General features: G+C 32.0%; 1 protein-coding gene across 2 annotated transcripts in view; it reads left to right on the forward strand.

Moving 5' to 3' along the window:
- The window catches only part of LOC126881536 (adenylate cyclase type 8), a 1,218,021-nt gene that overhangs the window by 993,411 nt on the left and 197,812 nt on the right, over positions 1 to 26,798 (forward strand). The window lies entirely within an intron of this gene.

Genomic DNA, 26,798 nt, shown 5'->3' on the forward strand with positions numbered 1-26,798 from the left:
TAGACAACTAGTGTGGGATGGTCACGTGAAACGAATGAATGAAGATAGATGGCCAAAGAAAGCTTTAAATTACATACCACACCAAAGAAGAAGAAGGGGAAGACCTTCAGTTGCCTGGGAAGAAAATGTACGGCACATCATGAAAGATAGAGCCATCAAAGAAGACGAATGGATGGACAGAAAACGATGGCGGTCGAAATGCGAGAAGCGGCAGAGGCTGTAGGTACCTCGCTGATAGATAGATAGATTAAATAATGGTATTAATTAAAATTAAGTCGCATTTTAACTTTTTCTACGGAGAGCTCTCGCAATTGACATAATTTCAGAATTGAAATTAAAAAATTTTACCAGAAAAATCATTTTGCCGAAAATTCAAAGTACACCACGCTAAATTTAGTTTTTCATCTTGCAAAATCCATTTTAAAAAAATTTAATATACAGGGTGTTGTCTTGGCTCGGAATATTTTTAAAATATTTTTTAATCCGGACGTATATTTTTTATAATTGTAAATAAATTAATTGATTGGACATCAAAAAGAATATTCGGGTGTTAAATATAAAATAAATATACAGCGTGGTTAACAAGTTGTAAGTTGTATTTAAATTTTTTTCTACTTAGAGCTCTCGCAATTCACAAAATTTCAGAATTCAAATTAAAAATTTGACCAGAAAAATAATTTTGCCGAAAATTCAAAGTGTACCACTAAATTTAGTTTTTCATTCTCTTTTCAACTGAAAAAATCATTTTAAAAAAAAATTAATGTACAGTGTGTTGTTTTTGGGTCGGAACATTTTTCCAATATTTTTTAATCCGGACCTGAATTTTTTACAATTCAATACAGAATTTATTGTACACCTTAAAGGTTATTTGCCTGCCAAATATAAAATAAATATACGGTGTGGTTAAAAAGTTATGAACCAAATAAGAAAATGGCAAAACAGATAAAACACCCAGTATCTTTGTTATTAATGGAGTACGACCCATTAAGTATGGTATTTTTGAGACTGCCTAAGTGTCCTCTTACTACAGTTAACGTATGTTACTTTCCCAATGAAACACCCTCTATACATGACAGATATAGTACTAAGCGAAAATCAAAAATTCGACTGCAAGGGCATTGAATTAGTTAATAAATACTTAGGTCATAAAATCCAAATTACCAGAGACAATCAAACCGCTGAACTGCAAACAAGAATCACTTTAACATGCGCTGCATATGGAGCTCTATCAGACATCTTCAAAAGGAACATCACAAATTATTTGAAAAAGAAGACGTTTGACCAATGTGTGCTTCCAGTCATACGATGGGCAGACGACGTCAAAAAAATCGCTGAGAATTTGCTGCCGAAAGTTCAAGACCTAGAGAATAACCGAGAACAACAGGAAAAAATTAGAAGCTGTAGAAATGGATGTGTTTAGAAGATCGTTAGGTATATCCCGCAGGGAAAAAGTTCGAAATGAGGAAGTAAGACGACGAATTGGAATAGATGGTTACTTAACAACAGACATTGGGAGAAAACAGTTGATTTGGTATGGTCATGTTCAAAGAATGGAAGACACAAGATTGCCCAAAAACATTATGCAGTGGGTACCACCAAACCGCAAAAAACGAGGAAGACCCAAAAAGACATGGAAAGAAGGGGTAACCAAAGCAATGAGTACAAGGGAACTTAGAGATGGCCAATGGTCAATGGGATGATAGAAGGACGTAGAAGTTAGGCATCGGATACATACCATACATACATACAGTTCTAAAACCAATACATACAGTTCAAGACCGAGAGAAGGGAACAAATTAGGGAAGTCTATGTTCAACTTAAGACGCAAAAAGCTGGATGATGATGATGATGTTTTTTTAAGTTATCATAAACCTATCTAATGGCTATATGGTAGGGATGGCGGTTTTTGACAAAACACCGGTTTTCGGTTATACCGTTTTTTTTTGCTTACGGTTTAACCGGGCGGTTATAACCGGCCAAAAAAACCGGTTTTTTTTTAAACCGGTTTTCAGTTTTTTTAATCCAATAGGTTACAATGTTACATTTACAATGAACTTTAGTTTACGATACTCCACTCGACTCGATACTCGATATCAATACGATCAAAATTAGTACTATCGAAAGAACATCAATATCAATATAAATAAAACACAAATTTTAATAAAACCATTTTATTCTATTAATTATTATATTTATTTATTATTTTATTATTATTATATATTTATTGATTATTATTAAATAATATAGCGTAATTAAATACTAAAGCGGATTAAATAAAAAAAATATTAACAAATATTTTAGACGAAGTATTATTTATTAATTTATAAATATTTAACTTAAAAATAAATTGGATAACGCAATTTACCTTTTATTTTTACTACCATCAAAAAAATTTATCATGTGTATTTCTTTTAACATGTTTGTATATTTGTATAATAGGTACATTTTAACTCATTTAATACTTCCTGTATGGGTGTATCGTTTTGAAAACGTAGGGAAATCCTTGGAGATTCGTATTCATAATCAGTAATTCGATATTCATAGTCAGAACATTATGTTTGGTAATCAGAAAAAGTCATTCACCCACTTTCAATGTTACCATGTTTTATTATAATAAAACTTGTTTCTGGCTTATGTGAGTTTGCTCATTCAGTTTGCTTCTGTATTTATAAAATAAAATTTTAATTATGGTTTTGTTTGGAATAATTACTTGAGAACAATAATTATGATTGGGATCCAAAATAATACCTAACCTAATCCAAAACACCGTAAAAACCTAATAACCGGTTTTTACTTTAAAAAGAAAAAACCGGTTATAAACCGGGACAAAAAAACAACCGGTAAAACCGGTTATTGCGAAGTAAAAAAACCGGTTTTAGGTTAAAACCGGTAGGTTTTTCCCATCCCTACTATATGGTTCGTTCCCTATACTGGGCAATCAATATTTCAGTTAAAGATACGTTTATTTGGATGTTTTGATTTCCACTTCCGAAATCGTTCTCCAAATTTTCATTAATTTTTATTTTGAGAATGATTTCCGAAGTGGAAATCAAAACGTCAATATCGTAAATAATATTAGGATGCTTAAAAAAAATAGCTTCGGAACAATAATAATATGATTGTTATTTATTCTCAACCTTGTAACTTGGGCCTTAGTTGTTTTTAATCCATAATATTATGTCATAGATATGCATTATCGTAATTAAAACTTTAAAAAATAATCAGTTCAATAACAAGATGGTATAAAATAGAACAAACAGATATGAATTAATAATAAATATCATAATTCCGCATAAGTTTTTATATTTATATTTTATTAAAAAAAATTAAATGATCTAAAATCTAATACTACGAGATCCGATTAGGGGGTCAAAATGTACCCATCTGCTTGCCGGATGAAACATTTTTTTTTATTAAATTTAGTATACAGACAAATATTTCTAGCATGGGTTGTATATCAAAATCGTGTCATAGCTATCCTTAAGGGAGGGCGAAGGGGTTGAAATCAATATGCCAAACACATTTTTTTTTTTGAAAGTATGGTAGAATTATTTTATTTTTAAATTAAATAGGCATATTCAGTACAATTAATAGATTACTCAAGAAAAAATTCAAAAAAAATATTAAAAAATAAGCCAACGGTGGCAAATTTTAAAAGACACCTCAAAATATAATGAATTTTGCGGTGGACATCAGAACTCATCACTGAATCATGGTAAACAAAAAATTTAAAAATATTTTATTAGCTTATGAGTTTCTTGAGGTAACGCTGTAAGTTTTGTTAGTTTTATCTAATTTTGATATCACTCAGAAATCTAAACAAAAGTTTTTTTGCAAAAAAAGGTAAAAATCAACATATTTATTATTGTTAAACAAAAAATAAGGATTAAACAAAAATATCTTTGACATCATTACCTCAAGGAATGTCCAATGAAAATATATACAAAATTCCAGGTGAGTTGGTCAAGTAGTTTTTGAGTTACAATGTCTACAGCCTGAAAAAAGAAGTTTTGAGAAAAACGCGTTTAAAGTATTGTCAAATTTTCTATTCAATTTCTTTTTTGGCTGTCAAATGGTAAAGTGATGCACACCGAAATATGTTTTTAAATCGCGGAGTAATTTACAAAAGGAAATAAGAACAGCTGTTGACCGTTTCTCACTACGCTCAAGCGCGTTGGCACGAACTTGCTATAAAACGAATCGAAGGTAGAGAGGTATAGGGAGATAGTGTTAAATAGCCCTAGCTTCGACTCGATTTGCAGAAGGTTCGGGCCAGCACGCTTGAACATAGTGAACAACGGTCAACCGCTGTTTTTATTTTCTTTTGTAAATTACTCTGCGATTTAAAAAGATATTCCGGTGTGCATCATTGTACGATTTGAAAGACAAAAAAGAAATTGAAAATAAACGTTGACAATACTTTAAACGCGTTTTTCTCAAAACTCCTTTTTTTTAATAAAAGGTTGTAGACTTGTAACTCAAAAACTACTTGACCAACCCACCTGAAATTTTGTATATATTTTTCTTAGACATTCCTTGAGGTAATGCTGTCAAAGATATTTTTGTTTAATCCTTATTTTTTGCTTAACAATAATAAATATGTTAATTTTCACCCCTTTTTTAAAAAGAAATTCGTTGTTTTGATTTCTGAGTGATATCAAAAAGTCAAGATTAGATAAAACTAAAAAAACTTGACAACGTTACCTCGAGAAACTCATAAGCTAATAAAATATTTTTGAAATTTTTGTTTATCACGATTCAATGATGTCCACCGCAAAATTCATTATATTTTGAAGTGTCTTTTAAAAATTTGCCACCGTTGGCTTATTTTTTTTTTTTTTTTTTGATTAATCTTAATAATAACTTTTTCTTGATTAATCTATTAATTGTACTGAATATGCCTATTTAATTTAAAAATAAAATTATTCTACCATACTTTCAAAAACAAATAAGTATGTTTGGTATATTGATTTCAACCCTTCGACCCCCCTTTAAGGATAGCTTGACACGATTTTGATAGGCAACCCATGCTAAAATAGTTATTTATGAAACAGTTCGTGAAGTATGCTTTTTGCGAACGCACGTGATTTTTAAAGCACGAGCGACAACGGAGCGAGTGCTATAAATCGCGTAAGTTCGCAAAAAGTACTTCACGCACAGTTTCACGCAAAGTAAATCCCATTTAAAATACATTGTTACTTCACGCACACTTTTAATCCCTCACGCAGTGCTATCTATAATGACAGTTTTCACAAACTAAAAACTTATGCATAATATGACATAGAGTAGGTAAATATTTTTCTATGTATGAAATTTAATAAAAAAAATGTTTCATTCGGCAAGCAGATGGGTACATTTTGACCTCCTATTCGGATCTTATAAGGTTCTTTAAAGGTAAAATATTGCAAAATTCTCTAAATTTTAAAGAACCGCTTAGATTGACATGAAATTGGCGAACGTATAGCTAACAAGTCAAAGAAAAAAAGTGATATTGTGCCGATGTGTGCTTTTGCCTTAGGAGTGACTTTCACCCTTTCGGGGGTGAAAAATATATGTTCTTAATAAGTCCGCAAATGAATAAAATGAATAATTCTAAGCAACTTTTATTCCATAATTTTTTTCACCAAAATAATACTTTTCGAGTTATTTGCGAGTGAATATGTTAATTTTTCTAAAAAATAACCACGTTTTCAGACGGTTTTTCGCAAATAACTCAAAAAGTAAGTATTTAGTCAAAAAAAAAGTTCTTATCAAAAATATAGCACATAAAAAAGTGAAAAACATGGTGTATACAGGGTGAGGCAGATAAAGGGCCTATTAGAAATATCTCGAGAACTAAAGCTAAGAGAATCTTGAAAATTGGAATACAGGGGTTTTGAGGTATGAACTATTTAATGAAAATATTTTCTTTTCTTTGCTACTTCCGGTTATACCGGAAGTTGATTGTAACTTCGTTTTTTTAAATGGGACACCCTGTATATTTTTACATTTCTTGATTCTCCTCGATATCTTCTTTCTTAAAATATAAGGTTTTGTAATATTATACAGGGTAGGTTAAAAGATAATTACGTTATCTTATTAATTTCGTAGCAATATTAACACCCTGTAGGATTGTAGTAGATTGGTATAATAAACTCTATTAATGTTCAAATGATTTTTAATATAGTCTAATATTGTTAAGAGTTATTCGTATAGTTAAACTTTTCATTTTAGTATACAGGGTTGGTCGAAACTCGGAATGAGTATTTTCTGAGTTTTCTTAAATGGAACACCCTATATTTTAGTATTGTAATGAAATGCTATTTTATGGTACTTTTTAATTTCTTAAGCATTCCCTATACCTAACTTCTTTAATTTGTGAGTTATTGATGATTAAAGCCAAACATTAATTGCAACACAAAATAGGTGAAATTGTATTAAATTGGCCGTGAAAATATTCAGTCACAAATAATTTTTTGGAAATAAATACATATTAATCTATACTGATACTTAAAATTGCCAATAGTGGTTGAGGTATCAAAATACCATCGAAGTTAAGATTGTTGGTGCGATTAACAATTAAGCACAAACTAAAGCAGTTAGGTATAGGGAATGCTTAAGAAGTAAAAAGTACCATGAAATACCATTTCATTACAACACTAAAATATAGGGTGTTCCATTTAAGAAAACTCAGAAAATACTCATTCCGAGTTTCGACCCACCCTGTATATTAAAATAAAAATTTAGCTACACTAATAATTGTTAACAATAGTAGACTATATTAAAAATCATTTGAACATAAATAGAGTTTATTATGTCAAATTACTACAATCCTACAGGGTGGGAATATTGCTACGAAATTAATAAGAAAACGTAATTATCTTTTAACCTACCCTGTATATTATTACAAAACCTTATATTTTAAGAAAGAAGAGATCGAGGAGAATCCAAAAATGTAAAAATATACAGGGTATCCCATTTAAAAAAAACGAAGTTATAAGCAACTTCCGGTATAACCGGAAGTACCAAATAGATGAAAATATTTTCATTAAATAGATTCAGATCTAAATCCCCTTATTCCAATTTTCATAATTCAATTGTCTTTATTTCTCGAGATATTTCTAATAAGCCCTTTATCTGCCTCACCCTATATATTAGGTCACTTTACCTAGTAGAAGCAGAGATATAGCTAATGAAAAATAGGTTCATATTCGTCAAATTCCAAATCGAATATTTTAACGTGCCATAACCAAAAAACGAAGCACTTTTTTGGGGAAAATTAATTTTAACTTTTTTAAAGTGTTTTAAAATGCCTATCCCTGCTTTTTAAAAAAAATTTAGCATCAAAAGTAAACAAGTTACGCTCAAAATGAAGTTGGTCCCTTTTTTTGGTAAGAATTCGGGAAAATCACCCCCTAATTAGCATTTCAAATGAACTTAATTGTTACCACTTCACAAGTTTTTTACTCGCGTACACAAAAACAAAAAATACAACATATTTAGAAAAGTAAAGCCGACTTTTTTTATTGTTTAAGATTTTTGGTATCTCTAACAATTTTTAAGTTATTTTGAAAAAAAGGATTTTTTCAAAATTAAAATGTTTTAAAATTCTAACGTAAAACCATTTTTTTCAAAAATAAGCACTTTGAATCGATGAAACTTACTGATCATATAAACACAGCATAAGTAAAGTAACTTGTGAAGCGGTAACGATTAACTTCATTATTTAAGTTGCTAATTGGGGGGTGATCTTCCTGATTTTTTTGCCAAAATAAAAGCGACCAACTTTATTTTGAGCGTAACTTGCTTACATTTGATGCTAGAATTTTTTTTATAAAACCGAGAAAAAAGCTTTTTTAAAAACTTTAAAAAGGTTGTAATGTGTTTTCCCCAAGAATGCTTCATTATTTGGATATTTCACATTGGATTATTCTATTTGGAATTTTTGGATAATTAACCTATTTTTCATTAGCTATAATTCTGCTTTTGCTAGGTACAGAGACCTAATATATACACCGTTTTTTTCACTTTTTATAGGCTATAGTTTTGCTAAGAATATTTTTTCCGAGAAAATGCTTGTGTCTGAGTTATTTGCGAAAAACCGTCTAAAAACGTGGTTATTTTGTTGAAAAATGAACATATTCACTTACACATAACTCGAAAAGTATTTATTTTGTGAAAAAACTCTGTAGAACAAAAGTTGCTTAAAATTAGTCAGTATATCCATTTCGGGACTTATCTTGGACATATATTTCTTTACCCACGAGATGGGGTGAAACTCACCCCCAGGGCAAAAGCACACAATGACACCATATCACTTTTTTTCTTTGACATGTTAGCTGTGAGTAGGCCAAATTTTATGTCAGTCCAAGCGGTTCTTTAAAATTTACAGCAAAAACCGTGAAAGGATATACTATTATTAGTCTAAAAAGACTATCTGAATTTTCAAAAAGGTTTCGGAAGTTCTGTCTAACCTTGTAACTCTCTAAATTAACCAAGTCTCTCAACCGTGTAAATTAACCCTTTAATTGTGCTAGTTTTTTTCAAACAAGCATCTTCTTCTTCTTATTTTTCTTCTTCTTCTGGTGCCATGACCATTATCGATCCTTGCATATTGTGTTGGTTACCATATTCGCTGTCGTTATTTTGTTGAATCAGCTCTGAATAATGACGTAGTCGATTTTCCGTATCATGGTCTTAGATTTTTAGCCATGCTGTTATTCTTCCACCAGCATCACGTTTAGCTTCCTTCTTTACCTGAATGATCAGAAAAGGGTACATATTTTTCAGGGTATCTCATAATGTGACCGAAGTGCTCCAACTTGCGTTCCTGTTTTAATCAACTGATCAGTTGTGTTTTTTGGTTCAGTCAAATTTATTTGGTTCGGACCCAGCTTATTCTTAGTACTCGTCTGTATACCCATATCTCAGAGGTGTCCAAGCATTTAAAAATAGCCTCACTTATGGTCCACGCTTCCACTCCATATACTAGCAGAGGAAAGATTTAGCAATATGTTAACGAGAAGGTTAATATTAAGATGGAGGCTTTATAGTAAGTTCCTCATTTTGCAAATGCAGCTAGGGCTTGTTCTATTCGCATTTAAATTTCTACTGTTTGATCCCACTTCTTATGGATGTTAATACCGAGGTGTAGTTGTTCCATTTTATCTTTGCCCATGCGTCACGATTCATTTTCAAACAAATTAAGTCAAAACATAAAGTGAAACGTTCGTCGATGTGTATATACATTGTGTATACTGTATACTATATACTGCTATAGCTATTCGTATTTTAGAGACGGCTGCTCTAAAAAGTTCATTTGATGTACAGGGTTATTCACTATATTTTGACCCCCCCCTGTAAACTGCTTTATTTACAGAAATAGAAAAAAATGTAAAATACAAAAGTTATTTGATTTTTAAATTATGATTTTTTAGCATATATATCGTATTAGTGACGTCATCCATTTGGGCGTGATGACGTAATCGACTATTTTTTAAATGGTAAAAGGGGTCGAGTGCTAGCTCATTTGAAAGGTTATTCAATTTCCTATTCAGTAATATAAACACTAACATAATTAACTATACAGGGTGTCAAAAAAATTTTTTTAAATAATTAAATTGACACAAAAAGTAGAATGTATGTAATTTATTTAATTCAAAATACATTCTGCTGCTGTCAGAAAACCGAAATAAATGTTTATCGAACAAATAAACATTACTTTTCACTTAAATTCAATGTTCAAGCTGCCACCCATCTGCCTCTTGTCAGTTTAAACATTGAATTTAAGCAAAAATCAATGTTATTTGTGCAATAAACTTTTATTTATGTTTTGTAACAGCAGTAGAATGTATTTTTTCTACAACCGTGATAAAAATGCAATTTTTAGCACTACATACGAGCGTTAAAAATGCTACTTTAAGGCACTAGTGCTTTAAAAAAAATGTAAGGCACTGCAGTTCATATTGACCGTATATGCAATTTTGATGTAATGTCAAAAAATATAAAATTGGAATGTCCGTCAAGTTCAAGTAAAAGTTTTTGTAGATATTATCCTGTAATTACGTTTGTAGAAAAAATATTGTATGATATGCGTGTTAAAAAGTACATTCTTAAGGCACTCATGTGAATTGCAGAACTCGCTTTCGCTCATTCTGCAAATTTTCACATGCGTGCCTTAAACGTGTACTTTGACACTTATATCATAAATAACTATTAAATTAAATAAATTACATATAGTCCGTCCGCTATAACTTTTCCCATGCCGTACGATTCATTTTCAATCAAATTAAGTCAAAACATAAATTGAAAGGAACGTCGAGGTGTATATATATTTTGTATACTGTATACTGTAATACTACACACATCGGCGTACGTTTCACTGTCTGTTTTGACTTAATTTGATAGAAAATGAATCGTACCGCATGGGCAAAATTATAGTGGACAGACTGTACATTCTTCTTTTTGTGTCAATTAATTTAATTATAAAAATTTTTGGCACCCTGTATAATTATTCATGTTAATGTTTATATTACTGAATAGGGAATTAAATAGCCTTTCAAATGAGCTAGAACTCGACCCCTATTCCCATTTAAAAAAAATAGTCGTGGAGGGACGCCGGTGTTCAACATTCCTCCATGGAGAGTTTGGAGTAGTTCCAATGTCTCTTTCCAGTGTTTTACACTTGCAGTAAGTTCAATGTGTCGCTAAGCCTTCGATAGCTAAGTGGAGAACTTTTAATGAACCGTAAGATGCCGTAATTCTGGCCTGTTGAATTGTTTATGTAAATAAAACACTTTCTATTTTGCTATGACTGTAATGAAGTTGAAAAAGGGCAAGAAATAGAATTTTACATGTGAACAATTGAGTTACAACTATCCGTGAAAGACGCCACCACACATAATTTTACACTTTATGTACCGGCTTTTTGCTAATTGCCGCGTGAAGAATACTCTTCGAACAAGCGTAATGAAAAAGTGCGTTCTTAAGAAGTGTTGATAGTTGACTGACTGTTGCACCCCGCTCTTGCATCCCGTTTGGGGGTGCTTTGGGTAAAAAGAAGGCGGAGAGTAACATTCTTGGAAGATTTCTTCAGGCACTGCGTAATAAAATTACTTATGACTTTTTCAGAGGCGTCGTGGTATGAATATTATTTATGAAATAGAATTTATTTGGGTGGAGAATACAGTTCTCCAACAAGTCGATTACGTCATCACGACCAAATGGATGACGTCGCTATTACGATATACAGGGTGAGGCAGATAAAAGTCCTATTAGAAATATCTCGTGAACTAAAGGAAACAGAATCATGAAAATTGGAATGAAGGGGTTTTGAGGAGTGATCTCTTTAATGAAAATATTTTCATCGATTTGCTACTTCCGGTTATACCGGAAGTGGCTTATAACTTCGTTTTTTTAAATGGGACACCCTGTATATTTTTACATTTTTGGATTCTCCTGGATGTCTTCTTTCTTAAAATATGAGGTTGTGTAATGTTATACAGGGTAGTATAAAAGATAATTACGTTTTTTTTTTCTTAATTTCCTAGCAATATTCACACCCTGTAGAATTGTAGTAGTTTGACATCAAAAACTTTATTTATGTTCAAATGATTTTTAATATAGTCTACTATTGTTACAAATTGTTAGTATAGCTAAATGTTGAATTGTACTATACAGGGTTGGTCGAAACTCGGAAAGAGTATTTTCTGAGTTTTCTTAAATGGAACACCTTATATTTTATTATTGTAAAGAAATGATATTTTATGCTACTTTTTTATTTCTTAAGCATTCCCTATACCTAACTACTTTAATTTGTGAGTTATTGGCGATTCAAGCCAAACATTAATTTCAACAAAAAATAAGTGAAATTTTATTAGGTTGGCCGTGAAAATATTCAATCACAAATAATTTTTCGGAAATAAATACATATTAATCTAGAATGATCTTTAAAATTGCCAATAATGGTTGAGCTATCAAAATACCTACGTAGTTAACATTCTTGGCGCGATTAACAATTAAGCACAAATTAAAGCATTTAGGTATAGGGAATGCTTAAGAAATAAAAAAGTACCATAAAATGTCTTTTCATTGCAATACTAAAATACAGGATGTTCTATTTAAGAAAATTCAGAAAATCCTCATTCCGAGTTTCGACCAACCCTGTATACTAAAATTTAACATTTTGCTATATTAATAATTTTTAATAATAGTATCTAGACTATATTAAAAATCATTTTAACATAAATAGAGTTTTTGATATCCAACTACTACAATTCTACAGGGTGTGAAACGTGCTACGAAATTAATAAATAAACCTAATTAGCTTTTAAACTACCCTGTATGAAATTACAAAACCGCATATTTTAAGAAAGAAGACAACGAGGAGAATCCAAAAATGTCAAAATATACAGGGTGTCCCATTTAAAAAAACGAAGTTTTAAGCAACTTCCGGTATAACCGGAAGTGGCAAATTGATGAAAATATTTTCATTAAATAGATCACCCTTCAAAACCCCTTCATTCCAATTTTCATGATTCTGTTGCCTTTAGTTCTCTAAATATTTCTAATAGGCCAGTTATCTGCCTCACCCTATATATGTCAAAAAATCATAATTTAAAATTCGAATAACTTTTGTATTTTACATTTTTTTTTCTAATTCTGTAAATAAAGCACTTTACAGGGGGGTCACAATATAGTGAATAACCCTGTACATCCGTACCACTCTCTCGGGTTGTGCAGCCACGATATTCTGCGCCTCCCTATGCTTCTCTTTCTTTGAATTTTTCCCTGCATAATCAATTGGAGCAAGCTGTATCTCTCTCCATGTGTAATATGTCCGAGATATTCCAATTTTCTTGTTTTGATGGTATTTAGGATTTCCATTTCTTTATTCATCTTTCACAGAACCTCTTTGTTTGTGAAGTTTTCTGTCCACGATATTTTCAGAATTCTTTTGTACACCCACAGCTCAAATGGTTCTAGTTTCTTCATTGATACAGCATTCAAGGTTAAGCTTCCATTCCTTAAAACAAAGTCGAGAAAACGTAGCACCTAGCCAACCTAACTCTTAGCTATAACTTCAAACCTCTTGTGCAGAGCACTTTTCTCATTTTATTAAAATTTGCTCTAGCCTTTTCTATTCTGATTTTGATTTCCTTTAAGTAATCTCCTGTGGAGGTGATCATTGTTCCAAGGTATGCATATTGGTCGACTCGTTCGATATCGGATCCGTTTATGAAGAGATTTTCGTTAATTCTTTGAATTTTCGATATTCTCATAAACTTTGTCTTCTTGACATTCATTGTTAGCCCGTATTCTTGTCCAAACTTTGCTATTCTGGTCACCAGCCTCTGAAGATTCCCAATATTTTCAGCTAAGATGACAGTGTCATCCGCATATCTAATGTTGTTAATGGGAACTCCATTTACCTTTATTCCAGCTGTTTCACCCTCAAGAGCTTTTTTCAAGATCTCTTCCGAGTAGGCATTGAAAAGAATTGGCGACAACACGCATCCCTGTCTCACTTCACGTCTGATTTTAATTTCCTCTGACAGCTGGCCGTTAGCACGTAATTTTGCTCGTTGTTTATAGGATAAATTCGATATAATCCCGAGGTCATTGTAGTCCAACTTCTTTGATTCCAGGACATGCATTAATTGTTCATGTCGTACTTTGTCGAATGCTTTATTATAATCAATAAAACACGCATGTATATCTTGATTGACGTCCAGGCACCTGTGTATAAGTATGTTAAGTGAAAAAAGAGCTTCACGAGTTCCCAGGCCTTTGCGAAACCCAAACTGCGTATCATTAATGTCTTTGGCCAGTTTATGATATATTCAGTTATGGATGACTTTCAGTAGCAACTTTAACACATCGGACATCAAACTAATGGTGCGGCAGTCGCCGCATACTCTTGAGTTTTTTTTAGGAAGGCAAATAGAGATCGACGTCAACCATTCGTTGGGTAATGTGCCTGAGCTATAAATTTTGTTCAAGAGTACCATTAAAACATCAATATGCTGCTCATCTAGCCACTACTTATTCTCAAATTTTCAAGCAAATCGATCCATTCTGTAAAAATTGCAAAGTGAAAAGCTTCGGTTCCTGGACTATAAAGACTATCCGAATTTTCAAAAAGGTTGCGAAAGTTCTGTCTAACCTTGTAACTCTCTATATTAACTAAGTCTCTCAACCGTGTAAATTAACCCTTTAATTGTGCTAGTTTTTTTTCAAACAAGCATCTTTTTCTTCTTATTATTTTTCTTCTTCTTCTGGTGCCATGACCATTATCGATCCATGGATATTGTGTTGGTTACCATATTCGCTGTCGCGACTTTATTGAAGCAGCTCTGAATAATGACGTAGTCGATTTTCCGTATCATGGTCTTAGATTTTTAGCCATCCTGTTATTCTTCTACCAGGACCACGTTTAGCTTGCTTCACTACCTGAATGATCAGATAATGGTACATATTTTTCAGGGTATCTCATAATGTGACCAAGGTACTCCAACTGGCGCTCCTGTATTTATCAACTGATCAGTTGTGTTTTTTGGTTCAGCCAAATTTATTTGGTTTGGACCCAGCTTATTCTTAGTACTCGTCTATATACCCATATCTCAAAGGTGTCCAAGCATTTAAAAATAGCCTCACTTATGGTCCACGCTTCCACTCCATATACTAGCAGAGGAAAGATTTAGCAATATTTTAACGAGAAGGTTAATATTAAGATGGAGGCTTTAAATCAAGTTCCTCATTTTGCAAATGCAGCTCGGGCTTGTTCTATTCGGATTTAAATATCTACTGTTTGATCCCAGTTCTTATGGATGTTAATATCGAGGTATAGTTGTTCCATTTTATCTTTTCCCATGCGTCACGATTCATTTTCAAACAAATTAAGTCAAAACATAAACTGAAACGTACGTCGATGTGTATATACCTACATTGTGTATACCATATACTATATACTATACACATCGACGTACGTTTCACTTTATGTTTTGATTTAATTTGTTTGAAAATGAATCGTGACGCGTGGGCAAAGATAAAATGGAACAACTATACACGACTTTCTCTACTCTATCTAGTAGATTTCTTAAAATTGAGCTTAAATCCATACTGATTACAGGTCTGATTTATTTTGTTCATTGGGTTTTGAAAGTATTCCCTGCAATTAGGCATCCCTGAGGAATGGTCGGTATATCTTATATTGTTTACAGTTTCACCATTCCTAGTAAGACCTTCTGCTGTCTCCATTAATGCTTTATTAAATATTTTCTCTGAATTGAAGTAAAAAAAATGAAAGCAACAGTATGCATTCCTGTCTAGCTCCTCTTTTTACATATATTTCATCCAATTATTACTGATGATTTTCATCAGTTTTTTTTTTAATTTCATTGATGCTAGTTCGTAAATCCTTAGCGTCAAATAGAGCTGTTTTCAATATTTCTAGCATTTGTTGTATCAGACGTTGTCAAAACTTTTGTCGAAATATATTGCATTTATGTATATGTTACCGGTCAAACCCGATTTCAGGACAAACTAGTTTGTCCTAGGCCAAACTAGTTTATCCTAATATAAAGACGCACACTTCAGGCCAAACTAGTTTATCCTGAAGTGTATGTTTTTATATCAGGATAAACTAGTTTAGCTTAATCTAAACCAATTTAATCTAGTCGAAAGTAATTGACTACAGACTGGTTGCTGATTTAAACGTAAGTTTAGAAGACACTATTAAGAGTTGTAAAAATATAGAAATGAAAATAGTACGGGGAAAACAAGCCACGAAAGCACTCCATGGAGTGATATGGAAGAACACTCTAACTAAAGAAAACAAAAAAGGATTTTTCAGGGCATAATGCTGAATACTACCACAAGAGCGGAAAAATGGCCAGTGACAACAATAATACGAAATAAAATACGAACAGTTGAATTGGAGTTTATGAGAATATTTCTAAAAATCACCAGGTAGGATAGAATAAGAACAGAGGAAATATGAAACGGAATAGAAGTAGAATGCTCAATTACAAAAAAGTTGTGGTAGTAAAAGTAGAGCCCTGAAATGGTACGGGCATGTACAAAGAATGCCGGAGCACAGGTGGCCGAAAAGATTACTGGACTGCGACCCGCGGGGAGGAAGACGGAGACAAAGACCTGCTGTGAGATGGAAAACTCACAGGAAATTCCATGATAGATTGAGACCTCAGAGATGACGACTGGGAGAATAGAGTGCTATGGAAGACGAAAACGGTAAACTCATAGTGGGAAAAAGCCAGGAAGAAGAAAGTAATTCAGCGAACTAGTACTGCTTAATATAAATAATAAATTGAATAAAATACTTTGTTGAATTCGTAACAAGCAAACAATAATATTGAGTTATATTCGCGGTCGGACGGACAGACAGACAAACAGCCTAGGTCAAATGTCTCACCTTTAGTACCATCCTTGGATTGTAAGCTTTCATTTGACACATCATTTGTCATTCTACCTGGTATATTGACGGAGAAGTTGAGTTCGCGGACAGACGGACGTACGTGTATAATTCAACGTTTTCACATTTTTTCAAAATTGGTGAGAACAATATTTAGTCCAGAAAGCCACTGCGCATCCGCTAGGAAAAATATTCTAATTCGGATTTTTTGCACAATCTTACTCAAAAAGGACTAATTTTAACAAATTTGCATGTTGCCAGGACCAAAAGGTGGTCAAAAATTTTTTAAACGTTTTTCTTTTGTTTTTTTCCTAAAATTATTTTTTTTGCATGGAAAAAAGTTTTTTTAGGTTTTTTGGATCATTCCAAACAGAAAAAGTCTTTAGTGACTTTTCTCTAAAAATGATAGTTTTTGACATATAAGCGATTAAAAATTGAAAAATTGCTAAATCGGCCATTTTTAACCCTCAAAAACTATGTGAAAAACTGAAAATTTGAATGTTTCCAAGGTAGGTAGATATTCTTTAAACATCGATTAATGAAATCCCGAAGACTTTTTTGCAATACAATATTCAAAACTCCTTTGTTTTTTAATTGCTAATCAAGCGTGCGCGACACTATTTTCCACCGACAGTATGGTGCAAATGAAAGGAATAAATTCGTTATTTCGTAAACCGGCGACTTTAAGGAAAAATCCTGAAACAGGTCGATTTTTATTTTTAAGTTATGATATTGTGGCATATATGTTATACTAGTGACGTCATCCATCTGGACGTGATGACGTAATCGATGATTTTTTTTAATGAGAATAGGGGTCGTGTGCTAGCTCATTTGAAAGGTTCTTCAATTTTCTATTCAGTAATATAAACATTTACATAATTATTTATACAGGGTGTCCAAAATTTTTTTATTAAATTAAATTATTTGACAAAAAAAGAAGTAGAAGGACACCTTGTATAAACAATTATGTAAATTTTATATTACTGAATAGAGAATTGAAGAACCTTTCAAATGAGCTACCACACTACCCCTATTCTCATTTAAAAAAATCATAGATTACGTCATCACGCCCAGACGGGTGACGTCACTAGTATACCATATATGCCACAATATCATAACTTAAAAATAAAAATCGACCTGTTTCAGGATTTTTTTTTAAGTTGCCGGTTTACGAAATAACGAATTTATTCCTTTCATTTGCACCATACTGTCGGTGGAAAATAGTGTCGCGCACGCTTGATTAGCAATTAAAAAACAAAGGAGTTTTGAATATTGTATTGCAAAAATTTCTTCGGGATTTCATCAATCGATGTTTAAAGAATATCTACCTACCTTGGCAACATTCAAATTTTCAGTTTTTCACATAGTTTTTGAGGGTTAAAAATGGCCGATTTCGCAATTTTTCAATTTTTAATCGCTTATATGTCAAAAACTATCATTTTTAGAGAAAAGTCACTAAAGACCTTTTCTGTTTGGAATGACCCAAAAACCTAAAAAAAACTTTTTTCCATGCAAAAAAAATAATTTTAGGAAAAAACAAAAAAAAAACGTTTAAAAAATTTTTGACCACCTTTTGGTCCTGGCAACATGCAAATTTGTTAAAAGGAGTCCTTTTTGAGTAAGATTGTGCAAAAAATCCGAATTAGAATATTTTTCCTAGCGGATGCGTAGTGGCTTTCTGGACTAATTAATTCGTATTCGATTTTATTCGTAAGTGTATCTTTTCTTTTAATTTTTGGAGAAAACCTCATCCTTTTATTTATTATTTTTTATATTATTTAATTATACAAGAATATATTGATTTATAACATGTATCAATATCTTCATTCGATGTATCATATGATACAATATATCGATGTATAATTTTTTTGCCATCCCTGTTGGGACGTGATTTGGGAATTCCCCGCCTGTAAAAGTCCTTACATGTTCGCTAAATTACTTTCGACTCGGCTAAATTGGTTTAGACTAGGCCGTACTAGTTTATCCTGAAGTGTGTCTTTATTAGGTGCGTTCGCGGGTACAGTTGACAAATTCTCGCCGACAATTTCTAACCTCACTTAATATAAATAATACCGTTAATAGATAAATATATAAAGTATATTTACTTTTAATTAATATTAATAACTAATTATTAAATTATACTAGGTAAATATACCTTGTATATTTATCTATTAACGATATTATGTATATCACTTTAAAGTGCGCATGCGTTTTGCTGCTAATTTGTCGCCGACTAGTCGCCGACAGGCTCCCGCGAACGCACTTATTATATCAGGATAAACTAGTTTGTCCTGAAGTGTGTGTATTTATATCAGGATAAACTAGTTTGGCCTAGGACAAACTAGTTTAACCTACGCACGATAGGACAAACTAGTTTGGCCTAGGCCATACTAGTTTATCCCAACGCGCTTAGGATAAACTAGTATGGCCTAGGCCAAACGAGTTTGTCCTGAAATCGGGTTTGGCCGGTAACAGATACATCCCTACAGTCCGGGAGGTAGTGTCAAATTTGACACTACCTTCTCTACGAAGTGGAAAGCTGGAGTCTTACAGAAGATGGCATAAAACGAATAAAAGCCTTTGAAATGTACCGACGCGATGTATGTTAAGGGTCATATACACGCCCCACAACTAACATAACTACTCCAGAGGCTAAGAAAAGACAAAGAAATTATTAACACCGTAACGAACAGAAAATTGGCTTACTTTGGCCACTATGCATAACAGTAAATACCACCGACTTCTATGTACAGTTGATTCTACAAGGCAAGATTGAGGATTGAGGGAAAGAGAGGCCCTAGACGTTGTAGACCAAGAGGCAGCGCTGAAAAATCTATTTGAATTTACTAAAGCTAGATTTTTCGAAGTTGATTACTGTGAGTGTGTACAGAAACATACTGCGGTCGGTCAAGCGAAACGTAGAACAAGGGTTACTGAGAGGGTATCAAAATTGCTTTCCTAAGAAGGTAATTATTTTCATTTACTAAGGCTGAAAATCAGTAAATACATTAATAAAAGTTGTTATAGTCGGTCAGCTGTATGACGGGACAGAGCCGGTCGGTCGGCCCCAATAGTCGATTGAGGAAATGAAGCATTTTGGCTCGCAATTTTTTCGTCCAGCATGGATTTACTTGAAATTTTCACAGAAGGTAGGGAATAGTCCAAGGATCATTTTCTATATCATGCCGCTATCATACGCTAAAACCTTGGGAGTGGTTGCCACCCCATCTCGGGGGTGGGAATTTTTTATTACATTTTAACCATGTAATTCGATGGAAAAAGTGATTCCAAGAAAAAAAAAGTTTTTTACATTTTCTTCGTAAAACTAATATTTTTCGAGTGATTCGCGCTTGAAAATAACAGTTTTTCGACAAAAAAAATCGACTTTTTTAGAGGGTTTTTTGAGATTACCTCGAAAAATATGCATTTAATGAAAAAAACTGTAAATATCTTAATTGTATCTTTTAGTAACACAAACCAAATTCTTTTCATATAATATCTTTAAGACCAGCACAAACCGAGATACGACATGTTAAAGGTTAGCTTTTTTCGTCAAATGCACAATTTGAAATATTCAAAGCGAAATAATGGGAAAAATTTGCATTTTTCGAGGAAAACTTCAATAATCTTTTTTCAAGTATACAATTAGACCTTTAAAAAAATGATAGACAGTTTCAAGCTTTTGAAAATTAAGGTAAAATGTCGGTACCTGCTTTTCTCTACGAAAAAATCAGTGAAAACAACCCTCTAACTACCTTCCTAATTCAAAATTGGTCTTTACCTTTCTGTAGTTCCTTTTATATTTATATTATCAATACACCCAAGGAGTTTGACCTATATAAAATGCCCAATTTTGGAAAAATTGGACTTTAAAGAAAAATTGATTTTTTGCAATTTTGTTTTTTCACTTTTTACTTCAAAATATCTCCGAAAATTCGGAAGATATGAAAAAAATTGTAAAATACTAAATTGTAGCTTTCTTAATGACGAAATTTACCCCGTGGATAGATTTCCGTTATAGTGAACAGTTATCCAGATATAGCTGTTTAGAACCTCTATTTACCAGCAAACACCCCCTTATTCGAGCCCTTTAAACCCGCCCCAATTAAAATCTAAGGCATCTTACGGAATTTAATTTACACAAACTTATAGCTCTTTAAAAATCCTACAAAATCATTTTTGAGGGGTCTTATTACTGAGAGGGTATCAAAGTTGCTTTCCAACGAAGGTAATTAAATCCATTTACTAAGGCTGAAGATCAGTACACAGTCAGATATAATATTTTTCCAAAATTAGGCATTTTAAATAGGTCAAACTCCTTGAGTGTATTGGTAATATAAATATAAAAGGAACTACAAAAAGGTGAAGACCAATTTTGAATTAGGAAGGTAGTTAGGGGCTTGTTTTCACTGATTTTTTAGTAGAGAAAAGCAGGTTCCGATTTTTTTTATTATAAGTCGCCTACTCTTCATGCTAGAAACTTTTTATTATTTTTTTTGTAAACTCTATTTGTATACTTGAAAAAATATTATTCAAGTTTTCCTCGAAAAATGCAAATTTTTCTCATAATTTGGCTTTGAATATTTCAAATTATGCATTTGACGAAAAAAGCTAACAACTTTTAACATGTCGTATCTCGGTTTGCATTGGTCCTAAAGATCTTATTGGAAAAGAATTTGGTTTAAGGTACTAAAAGATACAAATCTGATATCAACAGTTTTTTTATTAAATGCATATTTTTCGAGGTATTCTCAAAAAACCCTCTAAAAAAGTCGATTTTTTCGTCGAAAAACTGTTATTTTCAAGCGCGAATAACTCGAAAAATATTAGTTTTACGAAGAAAATGTAAAAAACATTTTTTTCTTAGAATCACTTTTTCCATCATATTAAATAGTTAAAATGTAATAAAAAATTCCCACCCCCGAGATGGGGTGGCAACCACCCCCAAGGTTTTAGCGTATAATAGCGGCATGATATAAAAAATGATGCTTGGACTATTCCCTATTTTCTGTGAAAATTTCAAGTAAATCCATGCTGGACGAAAAAATTGCGAGCCAAAATGCTTCATTTCACCAATCGACTATGGGGGCCGACCGACCGGCTCTGTCCCGTCATACAGCTGACCGACTATAATACCTTTTATTTATATTTAATTTAGAATGTGTGTACTGATTTTCAGAATTAGTAAATGGAAATAATTACCTTCGTAGTAAAGCAACTTTGATACCCTCTCAGTAACCCCTGTTCTACGTTTCGCTTGACCGACCGCAGTATGTTTCTCTACACATTCACAGTAATCAACTGTGAAAAATCTAGCTTTAGTAAATTCAAATAGATTTTTCAACGCTGCCTCTCCGTCTATTGATGTATATCCTAAGTTGCCAATCTTATGAAATTAACTGGTCTAAGGTTGCCTGATCTATTTTATCTATTTCGAGATGTTGTGAATAAAATAGTGGTTAATGTGGTCGGGATAGAATAAGATGGGCTAATGTGGTCGCCAACTAGAATATGGGCACCCTTAGTAGAAGAAGATGAAATAAAACAAATAAATATGGATTAATAATAAACACAACAAGTCAGCATAATGTGTTTAAATATCTTTTATTAAAAATTTAAATAATCTTAATGCTATTCTAATGTTTAAAAAAGTTCGCAAAGTTCTTTCAAATCTTCTATTGATTCCTTAAGACGTTCATCGTAAGCTGTATCTTTTCCTTTATGAGCCAATACTTAATGAATTATATTTTCGAACAGAGTTTTGCGGTTTAGCTCTGCATTTAAAAAGTAAGTTTCAATTTCATCTGCGTTGATTAATACTAAAGGAAAATAGAAAGCACTGATTAAAACACCGAACAATTTTTGCTCATCACAACTTTGTAATAACTAAAATACTGTTAATTTTTATGTTAGATTGTTTGAGGTTCTTTTCCAGAAAAATATAATACATTCCCACTAATTCATACAGATATTTTTTTCTGAATTCTCTTCGAGAATTTAGGTACAAAAAAGCAAGTACATATTGAGCTGGTGGAGCATTCCTTCCAGCTTGAAAATCCACCAACTTACAACCAATAGGTTTGTTAAAGTTTTTGTCATATTTTATTAATATATCATTTTTCCACATGTCTCCATGTGTTAGGACGTTTCTTACAGTTTTTGATAGTTTAACTGCTTGGTATATTTTACGACAAACTGTATCTGCTACTTCAGTAAAAACTTTTCCAGACGCCAGTTTATTTGGAAAATTAAAAAGCTTGATTTCGTCTACAATACACTTTATACAAACCTGTACTCCTTCTATATTTGGAAAGCCTTTTCTTTCATTGAAGAAAATCTCATCTAAATCTTTACCATATAAGTCTAATAGATTCTTCTTTAATTTTTCTTTGTACACTATACTACTGGAATGTAACTGGGCTAAAGCTTGTAAAACAACTAAAATGACATCGTATTCTAAGCATGTTTATTTAAACTTTGATAACTCTCGAGAGTAAGATTATAATATAAAATATTTTTTGGGAGCTACTACATAGCAGCAGGGGACAACATTACTGGCTTGAGTGATACCTTGCTTATAAAACTCTTTGAACAATTTATAAACTAGTGCTTCATTTTAAATGCTCCGATGCTATCAGCAAATTGTGCTTCAGATTCAGTAAATGGAAAATACTTAACGAAAAATTTCAAATGATATTTGGATCCGATGTTATTTAGAAACGTTACGAACAAAATACTGTTCTCTCCAAGAAGACTCTTCTTCCTTTAAGCTCATAATTGAGTAGAACGCAGTGATTTGTACACAGTTTTTTTTTTCTTGACTCAAGGCAAGATGGAAAAGAATTAGATAATAAAGCCCTTACGATCCACCAGGTGAGTATCTTAAACGAATTAGAATTGATACACTTTGTGTTCCCGTTCATACCTCCGTCTATTGACGTAAGTCATAGAGTCATAGGTATGCACTATTTCGATTAAAACTCTATAAAACAAATATTGAGGTAAATAAGAAGAGGGTATAAAATAGACCAAATAGATATGGATTAATAATAAATATAATACATTTTTATATATTTTATTTAAAAAAATTAAATAATCTTAAGATCACTCTAGTTTTAAAAAAGTTCGCAAAGTTCTTTCAAATCTTCTATAGATTCCCTTAGTCGTTCATCGTAGGCCGTATCTTTACCCTTATGAGCCAATACTAAATGGATTCTATTTTCGAACAGAGCTTTGCGGTTTAGCTCTGCATTTGAAAAGTAAGTCTCAATTTCATCTGCGTTGATTAATACTAATGGAAAATAGAAAGCACTGATCAAAACACCAAAGAGTTTTTGCTCATCACAACTTTGTAAAAATTCGGTGAAAGGTAAAATACTGTCAATTTTTATGTCAGATTTTTTGAGGTCCTTTTCCAGAAAACTATAATACATTCCCACTAATTCATACAGATATTTTTTTCTGAAATCTCTTCGAGTATTTAGGTACAAAAAAGCAAGTACAGTTTGAGCTGGTGGAGCATACTTTCCAACTTGAAAATCCACCAACTTACAACCAATTGGTTTGTTAGACTTTTTATCATATTTTATTAATATATTATTTGTCCATATGTCTCCATGTGTTAGGGAGTTTCTTACAGTTTTTGATGGTTTAACTGCTTGGTATATGTTACGACAAACTGTGTCTGCTACTTTTGTAAAAACTTTTCCAGGCGCCAGTTTATTTGGAAAATTAAAAAGCTTGATTTCGTCCACAATACATTTTATTCAAGCCTCTATTCCTTCTATATTTGGAAATCCTTTTCTTTCATTAAAGAAAATCTCATCTAAATTTTTACCATATAAGTCTAATAGATTCTTCTTTAATTTTTCTTTGTACACTATACCACTGGGATGTGACTGGGCTAAAGATTGTAAAACAACTACAATGACATCGTATTCTAAGCAAATATGTTTATTTAAACTTTGATAACTTTCGAGAGTAAGATCATTTAATATAAAATATTTTAACATTCCTAAGATAATTTTAAGACAATTTTAACAATTCCTAAGATAATTTTAAGACAATTTAACACAATTCACACAATCCAAAAATGTTTCCTAAGGTAGCTAGAGCTCTTTGAAGATGGCGCGCTGTAATTAGATTTTTTTTATCTCCAGAACGCTTCCATTTCGATAGACAAAAACTGGTCCGCCTTTTTATCTTCCAGAGATAAATCCATTCCATCAATTGCGAATCTCTAGTACCGGTCATAGGAGTCCGTTTTGGGTAGGGCAACGGTTATATTATCGCATAACTTTTTTGTCTTTAACTTGTAAGCATTTTTGACACTATATTATTAAATTGTGAGGTATTCTAGTCTCTAGTACTAAACGGTACTCTTGCTTTAAGTCGGTAGGATGCACCGTTATCTGGAAAAATCAATTTCAAAATTTTTCGTATTTTGAATTTAAGAAAAGTTTGAAAAAAACGGTGTATTTACCGACTTAAAGCAAGAGTAACTTTTAGTACTAGAATACCTCATAATTTAATACTCTACTGTCAAAAATGCTTAACAATTATTAAAGTAAGTTATGAGATTTCGTTGATCTACCCAAGACGGACGCCTATGACCGATACTAGAAATTGACAATTATTGATAAAATATTCATCTATGGAAGAGAAATAAACGTACTAGTTTTCGTTTTTCTAAATAGTTTTTTTTTTTTATTTTTTTTTCAAATTCAAAAACTGAAAAAATTTTCAAATCGATTTTTCTAGAACACGGCGTATCCTACCGACTTAAAGCAAGAGTACCTTTTAGTACAAGAATACCCCATAGTTTAATAATCCAGTGACAAAAATGCTTAAAAGTTAAACACAGAAAAGTTATGCATTAAAATATCCGTTTTACTGCCCTAAACGGACGCCTATAACCGGTACTAAAAATTGACAAATGATGGAATCGATTTATCTCTGGAAGATGTACCAGTTTTCGTTTTTCTAAATAGAAGTGTTCTGGGGCTATTTAAAAAAACTAATTAGAATACGCCGTCTTTAAAGAGCTCTAGCTTCCTTGGGAAGCATTTTCGGACGATGTGAATTGAGCTAAATTTTCTTAAAATTATCTGAGGAATCTCCGGGCTTCGATTGTTAGAAGAGTTTCTGGACACCCTGTATAATAGGTACAATCCCTACTATAACCAATTAATTGTAAAATTATTGATTTTCTTCATATTACTTTTATTACGTTTACTTAGATACAAATATGATCTAATCGCTTAAAATAAATAGGTTACAGTTTGGTATTAGATTTGAGAGGTGTGTAAAAATCCGAGACATTACTCAGGAAAATAATATTTAATACCGTACGATTCTTTTAACGATATAAAAATTATTTTTTTTGTATTAAATATCTTTGCGGATATCCTGCCACGTTGTAAACGGTTTTAGATTAGTATTTTTAAAGCATACTTGACATGGCATGACTCAGAAAATTGTGGTGATATGAATATGTTTGTATAACATCCTGCAATAATTTTACTGACTTAAAATTATATTTTTATATACGAAATAACTACACAACCATCCTGCCTCTTTGTAAATAGCTTTATATTAACATTTTTAACTATTTAGAATGGGAAATAAGCCACAATATTATTAAAAAATGATTTTTATTAACGTTTCGACGCCCAAATCGGGTGCCGTTGTCAAAATACAAAATACTATTAATATAAACAAAAATGTTGTTGCTTAGTAAAAAAAAATTCTTCTAATAATTTATTTAATTTGACTCATTTATATCGGCAATTCAGATACATATGATACATTTTAAAGTAGAAGACTTTAAAATGATATTGCCAATATTTATGAGTTGCGTTCCTGGGACGACTTTACTGAAAGATAGTTCATTCGATTACATGAAATCAACCCCAACTCAAGAATATCCGTCACAAAAAATCATAGCATGTGATCTGTCTTTAAAAAGACAACCACATGCAACGGTGACATTAAAATTCTCGCGTTAGAGATCTCATAGTAAATTTTTTGTATTTTGACAACGGCACCCGATTTGGGCGTCGAAACGTTAATAAAAATCATTTTTTAATAATATTGTGGCTTATTTCCCATTCTAAATAGTTAAAATTGTAAAAATGCCACAAGAAAATAGCTTCAGAACAACATTATATTAACATTCTTGAGATATGTCCAAAATGGCATGACTCAGAAAATCGTGTAAATTTCCACGAATTTTCTTTCACATTTTTAACTATCTGTAGTAAAAAAGGTGTAACTAAACATCCTGCCATTTTAAATAATGTCTACTTAAATATTTTTTTTTATAATGCAATTTATTTTATGACTCAGAAAATCACGGAACCAGGGTGAAAATTTTCCACAGAATTTT

This window comes from Diabrotica virgifera, chromosome 3 (genome assembly GCF_917563875.1).
Source record: "Diabrotica virgifera virgifera chromosome 3, PGI_DIABVI_V3a".
Classification (NCBI taxonomy): Eukaryota; Metazoa; Arthropoda; class Insecta; order Coleoptera; family Chrysomelidae; genus Diabrotica; species Diabrotica virgifera.